This window comes from Triticum urartu, chromosome 7, assembly GCF_003073215.2.
Source record: "Triticum urartu cultivar G1812 chromosome 7, Tu2.1, whole genome shotgun sequence".
In the NCBI taxonomy this organism is placed as follows: Eukaryota; Viridiplantae; Streptophyta; class Magnoliopsida; order Poales; family Poaceae; genus Triticum; species Triticum urartu.
Genome location: NC_053028.1, coordinates 597,392,511 through 597,403,041, shown reverse-complemented (window position 1 = coordinate 597,403,041; position 10,531 = coordinate 597,392,511). Strand labels below are relative to the sequence as shown.

At 42.2% G+C, this 10,531-nt stretch overlaps 1 pseudogene; it reads left to right on the top strand.

Annotated features, from left to right (window-relative positions):
* Positions 1-6,672, top strand: part of LOC125519138 — a 9,456-nt pseudogene extending 2,784 nt beyond the window's left edge.
* Positions 6,673-10,531: the final 3,859 nt, after the last annotated feature.

Sequence of the window (10,531 nt, the reverse complement as noted above, 5' to 3'; positions counted from 1 at the left end):
CCACCCAAATGCCGATGTGGCCCCGTAAGACACATAGCCATGTTAGTAAAAGTTTTGCAATGTCTAGACTCGACTTCGGCCAAGGAGTGTGGAAGGGGGATTCCTACAGGCAGTCGGCTCTGATACCAACTTGTGACGCCCCCGATTCAATCGTACACTAATCATACACGCAAACGTGTACGATCAAGATCAGGGACTCACGGGAAAATATCACAACACAACTCTAAAAATAAAATAAGTCATACAAGCATCATATTACAAGCCAGGGGCCTCGAGGACTCGGATAAAAGAGCTCGATCATAGATGAGTTAGCGGAAGCAACAATATCTGAGTACAGACATAAGTTAAACAAGTTGCCATAAGATGGCTAGCACAAACTGGGATACAGATTGAAAGAGGCGCAGGACTCCTGCCTGAGATCCTCCTAAACTACTCCTGGTCGTCGTCAGCGGCCTGCACGTAGTAGTAGGCACCTCCAGTGTAGTAGGAGTCGTCGTCAACGGTGGCGTCTGGCTCCTGGGCTCCAATGTCAGGTTGCAACAACCAGGTATAGAAACGGGGGAAAAGGGGGAGCAAAGCAACCGTGAGTACTCATCCAAAGTACTCGGAAGCAATGAGCTACACCACATATGCATTGTCATCAATGAAAGGGGTAGTATATATGGACTGAACTGTAGAATGCCAGAATAAGAGGGGGATAGCTAGTCCTATCGAAGACTACGCTTCTGGTAGCCTTCATCTTGAAGCAGTAGAAGAGAGTAGATGGTAAGTGCTACCTCTTGAGCACTTGCGTTGGTTTTCCCCTGAAGAGGAAAGGGTGATGCAGCAAAGTAGCATAACTATTTCCCTCAGTTTTTTGAGAACCAAGGTATCAATCCAGTAGGAGGACACACACAAGTCCCTCGCACCTACATAAACAAATAAATCCTCGCAACCAACGCGATAAGGGGTTGTCAATCCCTACACGGTCACTTATGAGAGTGAGATCTTATAGATATGATAAGATAATATTTTTGGTATTTTTATGATAAAGATGCAAAGTAAAAAAATGTCAAAGGAAATAACTAAGTATTGGAAGGTTAATATGATGGAAGATAGACCCGGGGGCCATAGGTTTCACTAGTGGCTTCTCTCAAGAGCATAAGTATTCATGGTGGGTAAACAAATTACTGTTGAGCAATTGACAGAATTGAGCATAGTTATGAGAATATCTAGGTATGATCATGTATATAGGCATCACGTCCGAGACAAGTAGACCGACTCCTGCCTGCATCTACTACTATTACTCCACACATCGACCGCTATCCTACATGCATCTAGAGTATTAAGTTTAAGAGAACAGAGTAACGCTTTAAGCAAGATGACATGATGTAGAGGGATAAACTCATGCAATATGAAATAAACCCCATCTTGTTATCCTCGATGGCAACAATACAATATGTGCCTTGCTGCCCCTACTGTCACTGGGAAAGGACACCGCAAGATTGAACCCAAAGATAAGCACTTCTCCCATTGCAAGAAAGATCAATCTAGTAGGCCAAACCAAACTAATAATCCAAAGAGACTTGCAAAGATAACCAATCATACATAAAAGAATTCAGAGAAGATTCAAATATTGTTCATAGATAAAGTTGATCATAAACCCACAGTTCATCGGTCTCAACAACCACACCGCAAAAGAAGATTACATCGAATAGATCTCCACAAGAGAGGGGGAGAACTTTGTATTGAGATCCAAAAAGAGAGAAGAAGCCATCTAGCTAATAACTATGGACCCGTAGGTTTGAGGTAAACTACTCACACTTCATCGGAGAGGCTATGGTGTTGATGTAGAAGCCCTCCGTGATCGATGCCTCCTCCGGCGGAGCTCCAAAAAAGGCCCCAAGATGGGATCTCATAGATATTGAAAGTTACGGCAGTGGAATTAGGGTTTTGGCTCCGTATCTGGTAGTTTGGGGGTACGTAGGTATATATAGGAGGAAGGAGTATGTCGGTGCAGCAACAGGGGGCCCACGAGGGTGGAGGGCGCGCCTAGGAGGGTAGGCGCGCCCCCTACCTCATGCCCTCCTTGTTGATTGCTTGATGTAGGGTCCAAGTCCTCTGGATCATGTTCGTTCCGAAAATCACGTTCCCGAAAGTTTCATTGCGTTTGGACTCCGTTTGATACTCTTTTTCTGCGAAACCCTAAAATAGGCAAAAAACAGCAATTCTGGGCTGGGCCTCCGGTTAATAGGTTAGTCCTAAAAATAATATAAAAGTGTATAATAAAGCCCAATAATGTCCAAAACATAATATAATATAGCATGGAACAATCAAAAATTATAGATACTTTGGAGACATATCAAGCATCCCTAAGCTTAATTCCCGCTCGTCCTCGAGTAGGTAAATGATAAAAACAGAATTTTTGATGTGGAATGCTACTTGGCATAATTTCAATGTAATTCTTCTTAATTGTGGTATGAATATTCAGATCCGAAAGATTCAAGACAAAATTTCAATATTGACATAGAAATAATAATACTTCAAGCATACTAACTAAGCAATTATGTCTCTTCAAAATAACATGGCCAAAGAAAGTTATCCCTACAAAATCATATAGTCTGGCTATGCTCTATCTTCACCACACAAAGTATTTAAATCATGCACAACCCCGATGACAAGCCAATCAATTGTTTCATAATTTTGGTGTTCTCAAACTTTTTCAATCTTCACGCAATACATGAGCGTGAGCCATGGACATAGCACTTTAGGTGGAATAGAATGGTGGTTGTGGAGGAGACAAAAAGGGGAAGATAGTCTCACATCAACTAGGCGTATCAACGGGCTATGGAGATGCCCATCAATAGATATCAATGTGAGTGAGTAGGGATTGCCATGCAACGGATGCACTAGAGCTATAAGTATATGGAAGCTCAACCAAAGGAACTAAGTGGGTGTGCATCCAACTTGCTTGCTCACGAAGACCTAGGGCATTTTGAGGAAGCCCATCATTGGAATATACAAGCCAAGTTCTATAATGAAATATTCCCACTAGTATATGAAAGTGGTAACATAGGAGACTCTCTATTATGAAGATCATGGTGCTACTTTGAAGCACAAGTGTGGTAAAAGGATAGGAGCATTGTCCCTTCTCTCTTTTTCTCTCATATTTTTTTGTTTGGGCCTTTTTTATGGCCTCCTTTTTTTATTTGGGCTTCTTTGGCCTCTTTTTTTCGTCCGGAGTCTCGTCCCGACTTGTGGGGGAATCATAGTCTCCATCATCCTTTCCTCACTTGGGACAATGATATAAAAATGATGATCATCACACTTTTATTTACTTACAACTCAACAATTACAACTCGATACTTAGAACAAAATATGACTCTATGTGAATGCCTCCGGTGGTGTACCGGGATATGCAATGAATCAAGAGTGACATGTATGAAAGAATTATGAACGGTGGCTTTGCCACAAATACAATGTCAACTACATGATCATGCAAAGCAATATGACAATGATGGAGCATGTCATAGTAAACGGAACGGTGGAAAGTTGCATGGCAATATATCTCGGAATGGCTATGGAAATGCCATGATAGGTAGGTATGGTGGATGTTTTGAGGAAGGTATATGGTGGGTGTATGATACCGGCGAAAGGTGCGCGGTATTAGAGAGGCTAGCAATGGTGGAAGGAAGAAAAGTGCGTATGATCCATGGACTCAACCTTAGTCATAAAGAACTCATATACTTATTGCAAAAATCTACAAGTTATCAAAGCAAAGTATTACGCGCATGCTCCTAGGGGGATAGATTGGTAGGAAAAGACCATCACTCGTCCCCAACCGCCACTCATAAGGAAGACAATCAATAAATAAATCATGCTCCGACTTCATCACATAATGGTTCACCATACGTGCATGCTACGGGAATCACAAAATTTTACACAAGTATTTCTCAAATTAACAACTACTCAACTAGCATGACTCTAATATTACCATCTCCATATCTCAAAACAATTATCAAGTATCAAACTTCTCATAGTATTCAACACACTCATAAGAAAAAAAATTATTTAATCTTGAATGCCTAACATAATTAAAGCAAATTACCATGCTGTTTTGTAGGGCTCTCAAAATAATATAAGTGAAGCATGAGAGAAAAATAGTTTTTATAAAACAAATCCACCGACGTGCTCTAAAAGATATAAGTGAAGCACTAGAGCAAAAACTATATAACTCAAAAGATATAAGTGAAGCACATAGAGTATTCTAAAAATTTCCGAATCATGTGTGTCTCTCTCAAAAGGTGTGTACAGCAAGGATGATTTTGGTAAACTAAAAATCAAAGACTCAAATCATACAAGGTGCTCCAAGCAAAACATGTATCATGTGGTAAATAAAAATATAGCTCCAAGTAAAGTTACGATGGAAGTAGACGAAAGAGGGTTTGCCTTCCGAGGCATCCCCAAGATTTGGCTTTTAGGTGTCCTTAGATTATCTTGGGGGTTCCATGGGCATCCCCAAGCTTAGGATCTTGCCACTCCTTGTTCCATAATCCATCAAATCTTTCACCCAAAACTTGAAAACTTCACAACACAAAACTTAAAGTAGAAAATCTCGTGAGCTCCGTTAGCGAAAGAAAACAAAACACCACTTCAAGGTACTGTAATGAACTAATTCTTTATTTATATTGGTGTTAAACCTACTGTATTCCAACTTCTCTATGGTTTATAAACTATTTTACTAGCCATAGATTCATTAAAATAAGCAAACAACACACGAAAAACAGAATCTGTCAAAAACAGAACAGTCTGTAGTAATCTGTATCTAACGCAAGATCTGGAACCCCAAAAACTCTAAAATAAATTTCTGGACGTGAGGAATTTATCTATTAATCATCTGCAAAAATATTTAACTAAATAGCGCTTTCCAAATAAAAATGGCAGCAATTCTCGTGAGTGCTAAAGTTTCTGTTTTTTACAGCAAGATTAAAAAGACTTTCCCCAAGTCTTCCCAACGGTTCTACTTTCCACAAACACTAATTAAACACAAAAAACACAACCAAAACAGAGGCTAGATAAATTATTTATTACTAAACAGGAGCAAAAAGAAAGGGATAAAAATAAAATTGGGTTGCCCCCCAACAAGCGCTATCGTTTAACGCCCCTAGCTAGGCATAAAAAGCAAGGATAGATCTAGATATCTTTAGTTGGTAATTCTTTAATGAGACATCTATAACCTTTAGGAGTTTCTTTCCTTTTATCAATAATCAAACTTCTAGGCACAAGATTGAAAAAATCATTAGTGGCAAATGGTTCCTTAATGATAGCAAAAAGATTAGGATGAATACTTATAGATTTGAGATCCACAGTTTCTTTGCTAGAGGATTCACCCTTATTTTTAGGAACATACATAAGCTTGGCAATTTTAGTTGGAGGACTTAGAGTATTCTTTACGGAAGAAAAAGCGGTTCCCAAGTTGGTAATGATACCCTCAAGTTTATTGATTCTAGTGGAATCATGATTTATTCTTTCATTAACTATAGGTTCCTTATCTTTAATATTTTTCAAATTTACTCCTAGTTTAGATCCATATTGGGTAATTTGTTTGTGGATCTTTTTATCGGAATTTTCAATTAACTCAACGGTAGCAACTTTATTTTCAATAATTTCAAGTTTTTGCATTACATGCTCCAAAGTTAACATAGTTCCATTAACCAAAAGAGGGGGTGAGCCAAATAAATCTATCATAGCATTATAGGAATCAAAAGTGTGGCTACCCAAGAAGTTCCCTCCGGTAATGGTATCAAGGACATATCTGTGCCAAGCAATAGCACCTACATAAAAATTGCGAGGAAGAATAGAAGTAGATTGCTTCCTGGTAGATCTATTTTGAGCATTGAAAATTCTATACCAAGCGTCTTTTAGGTTTTCTCCTTCCCTTTGCTTAAAATTAAGAACTTCATTTTCGGGAGACAACGGAGAAGATAGGGGACTAGCCACACTCACACCGAAAACCGAAAAACCGAACCGAACCAAACCGATTTAACCAATTTATGTGTTTATTTGGTGTATGGTTTTTTGGTTCGGTGGCAATTTTATTTTCCATTGGGTGTTCGGTGCAACTTCGGTTTCATACGGTCACAAACCGAAATCACCAAAGAAACCGTTATTTTTCTACGATGGCCACCCCACCAGTACGTGATTGTGGCTGTGCCCTGTGAGCGGCTGAGCGCAACCCATTTGTCCTTCGGCCCAACAGCCTTTGATTTGCCTAATGTATAGGTATATAATCATCCGACGTTCACATCACATGTACGTGAAACCCTAGTCAACGCCCATCGCTCGATCCTTTCGTCAGGCGACGCCCTCTCCTCTCCAACCCTAGATGCCAGATCAGCTACTCATCGAGTCGGCTCCGGCGAGTCGGCGTTCGGCGGTCAGCAACAAATCCTGTGGTTGAGACGGACGTAAGCCATCTGCTTGCTTCTCCAAGTTCTAATCTCTCAAATCTCAGTACAAGTAGCTTGTACACTATGAACGTAACTCCATGTAGTGATCAGTTTGATCTACTACTAGCAGGAATATTTTAGTATTGTTTTGCAAGAAACGATTGCCATGAGAGCTAGTGTACCAGCAAGTACTTGTACGATTTCTATCCATATATCTTCTCGTGTACATGTGCAGTGCAAATAGCTGGTCATATAAGTGGTGGCTCTAATTGGTGCACGTACTTCGGTTTTTCTGTTAACCGAATAAACCGAACCAATATATTTAGGTTAATATGGTTCGGTTTCTATTTTTTGTGTGATTATTTCGGTTGCCATTTCTCTAAAACCGAAATTATAAAAAACCGAATAAACCAAACCATAGTAACCATATTAACTGAACGCCCAGCCCTACTAGCCATAACGACAAGCAAGCGAAAAAGAGGCGAATAGAGAAAGAGAGGGAGGATGGAGAGAGAGGGTGAATAAAACGGCAAGGGTGAAGAGGGGGAGAGGGAAACGAGAGGCAAATGGAAAATAATGTAATGCGGGAGATAAGGGTTTGTGATGGGTACTTGGTGTGTTGACTTTTGCGTAGATCTCCCCGGCAACGGCGCCAGAAATCCTTCTTGCTACCTCTTGAGCACTTGCGTTGGTTTTCCCTTGAAGAGGAAAGGGTGATGCAGCAAAGTAGCGTAAGTATTTCCCTCAGTTTTTGAGAACCAAGGTATCAATCCAGTAGGAGGCAATGCACGAGTCCCTTGCACCTACACAAACAAATAAATCCTCGCAACCAACGCGATAAGGGGTTGTCAATCCCTATACGGTCACTTACGAGAGTGAGATCTGATAGATATGATAAGATAAGATTTTTGGTATTTTTATGATAAATATGCAAAGTAAAATAAATGGCAAAGGAAATAACTAAGTATTGGAAGATTAATGTGATGGAAGATAGACCCGAGGGCCATAGGTTTCACTAGTGGCTTCTCTCAAGAGCACAAGTATTCACGGTGGGTAAACAAATTACTGTTGAGCAATTGACATAATTGAGCATAGTTATGAGAATATCTATGTATGATCATGTATATAGGAATCACGTCCGAGACAAGTAGACTGACGCCTGCCTGCATCTACTACTGTTACTCCACACATCGACCGCTATCCAGCATGCATCTAGAGTATTAAGTTCAAGACAATAGAGTAGCGCTTTAAGCAAGATGACATGATGTAGAGGGATAAACTCATGCAATATGAAATAAACCCCATCTTGTTATCCTCGATGGCAACAATACAATACGTTCCGTGCTTCCCCTACTGTCACTGGGAAAGGACACCGCAAGATTGAACCCAAAGCTAAGCACTTCTCCCATTGCAAGAAAGATCAATCTAGTAGGCCAAACCAAACTGATAATTCGAAGAGACTTGCAAAGATAACCAATCATACATAAAAGAATTCAGAGAAGATTCAAATATTGTTCATAGATAAACTTGATCATAAACCCACAATTCATCGGTCTCAACAAACACACCGCAAAAGAAGATTACATCGAATAGATCTCCACAAGAGAGGGGGAGAAGTTTGTATTGAGATCCAAAAAGAGAGAAGAAGCCATCTAGCTAATAACTATGGACCTGTAGGTCTAGGGTAAACTACTCACACTTCATCGGAGAGGCTATGGTGTTGATGTAGAAGCCCTCCGTGATCGATGCCTCCTCCGGCGGAGCTCCGAAAAAGGCCCCAAGATGGGATCTCGTGGATACAGAAAGTTACAGCGGTGGAATTAGGGTTTTGGCTCTGTATCTGGTAGTTTGGGGGTACGTAGGTATATATAGGAGGAAGGAGTACGTTGGTGGAGCAACAGGGGGCCCACAAGGGTGCAGGGCGCGCCTGGGGGGGGGGGGGGGGGCGCCCCCTAACCTCGTGCCCTCCTCATTGATTGCTTGACGTAGGGTCCAAGTCCTCTGGATCATGTTCGTTCCGAAAATCACGTTCCTGAAAGTTTCATTCCGTTTGATATTCTTTTTCTGCGAAACCCTAAAATAGGCAAAAAAACAGCAATTCTGGGTTGGGCCTCCAGTTAATAGGTTAGTCCCAAAAATAATATAAGTGTATAATAAAGCCCAATAATGTCCAAAACAGAATATAATATAGCATGTAATAATAAAAAATTATAGATACGTTGGAGACGTATCAGTAAGTTAACCAAGTATCATCGCATAGCATAATCCTACCCGGTGATCCTCTCCTCGTCGCCCTGTTAGAGAGCGATCACCGGGTTGTATCTGGCACTTGAAAGGGTGTGTTTCATTAAGTATCCGGTTCTAGTTGTCATAAGGTCAAGGCACAACTCCGTGTCGTCCTTTTACCAAGGGACACGGCTATTTGAATAGATAAACTTCCCTACAGGGGTGCACCACATTTCCTAACACGCTCGATCCCCTTTGGTCGGACACACTTTCCTGTGTCATGCCCGGCCTCAGAAGATCAACACGTCGCAGCCCCACCTAGGCACAACAGAGAGGCAGCACGTCGGTCTAAATCCTATGCGCGCAGGGGTCTGGGCCCATCGCCCATTGCACACCTGCATGTTGCGAATGCGTCCGGAAGCGGATCTAGCCTCCCTAATACAAGAGCAGGCGTTCCAGCCCAATCCGGTGCGCGTCGCTCAGTCGCTGACGTCAAGAAGGCATCGGCTGATACCACGATGTCGAGTGCCCATAACTGTTCCTGCGTAGTTGGTTAGTGCGTATAGGCCAATGGCCAGACTCAGATCAAATACCAAGACCTCGTTAAGCGTGTTAATTGAAATAATCACGGACGCCGACCAGGGCCAGGCCCACCTCTCTCCTAGGTGGTCTCAACCTTCCCTGTCGCTCCGTCACAAAGGTCCACTTAGAGGGCCGTCGGGACAAATGTCCTCTCAGACCCAATCCGTGATTCACTCGCGGGTACTCTACGAGCCCACCCGACTTTAGTCACCACAGGTACCATATATCATGTATATAAGTATATACCCGTGATCACCTCCTGAGTGGTCATGACCCGATAGTATAGCATGGCAGACGGACAAGAATGTAGGGCCACTGATGGAATACTAGCATCCTATACTAAGCATTTAGGATTGCAGGTAAAGGTAACAACAGTAGTAGCAACAACAGGATATGCATCAGGATAGGATTATCAGAAAGCAGTAACATGCTACACTACTCTAATGCAAGAAGTAGAGAGAAGAATATGTGATATCTGGTGATCAAGGGGGGGCTTGCCTGGTTGCTCTGGCAAGGAGGGGTCGTCAACGATGTAGTCGATCGGAGCACTAGCAGCGGCGTCAGTCTCGTAGTCTACCGGAGAGAAGAGGGGGAAGAAACAATGAATACAATGCAAACAGATGCATATCGATGCAAGACATGGCATGTAACGGTGCTAGGAGTGCCCTAACGCGGTAGGAGGTGATACCGACGAAGGAGGGAAACATCCGGGAAAGTATACCCGGTGTTTCACGTTTTTGGACAAATGAAACAGAGGGGGAAAGTTGCGTGTTCGCGATGCTAGGGATGTGTGGCGGACGAATGGGTTGCGTATTCGGATTCGCCTCGTCGTTGATGCGTCTCCAATGTATCTATAATTTTTGATTGTTCCATGCTATTATATTATGTATTTTGGATGTTGATGGGCTTTATTAAACACTACTATTATATTATTTTTGGGACTACCTATTAACCCAGAGCCCAGTGCCAGTTTCTGTTTCCCCCCTTGTTTTAGTGTTTCGCAGAAAAGGAATATCAAATGGAGTCCAAATGGAATGAAACCTTTGGGAGCATGATTTTTGGAACGAACATGATCCAGGAGACTTGGAGTTGAAGTCAAGGAAGCTTCGAGGTGGCCACGAGGCAGGGAGGCGCGCATGCCCCCCTAGGCGCGCCCCCCACCCTCGTGGGCCCATCGTGACTCCCCTAACCGACTTCTTTCGCCTATATATGTCCATATACCCTAAAAACATCAGAGAGCATAATAGATCGGGAGTTCCGTCGCCAAAAGCCTCCGTAGCCACCGAAAACCAATC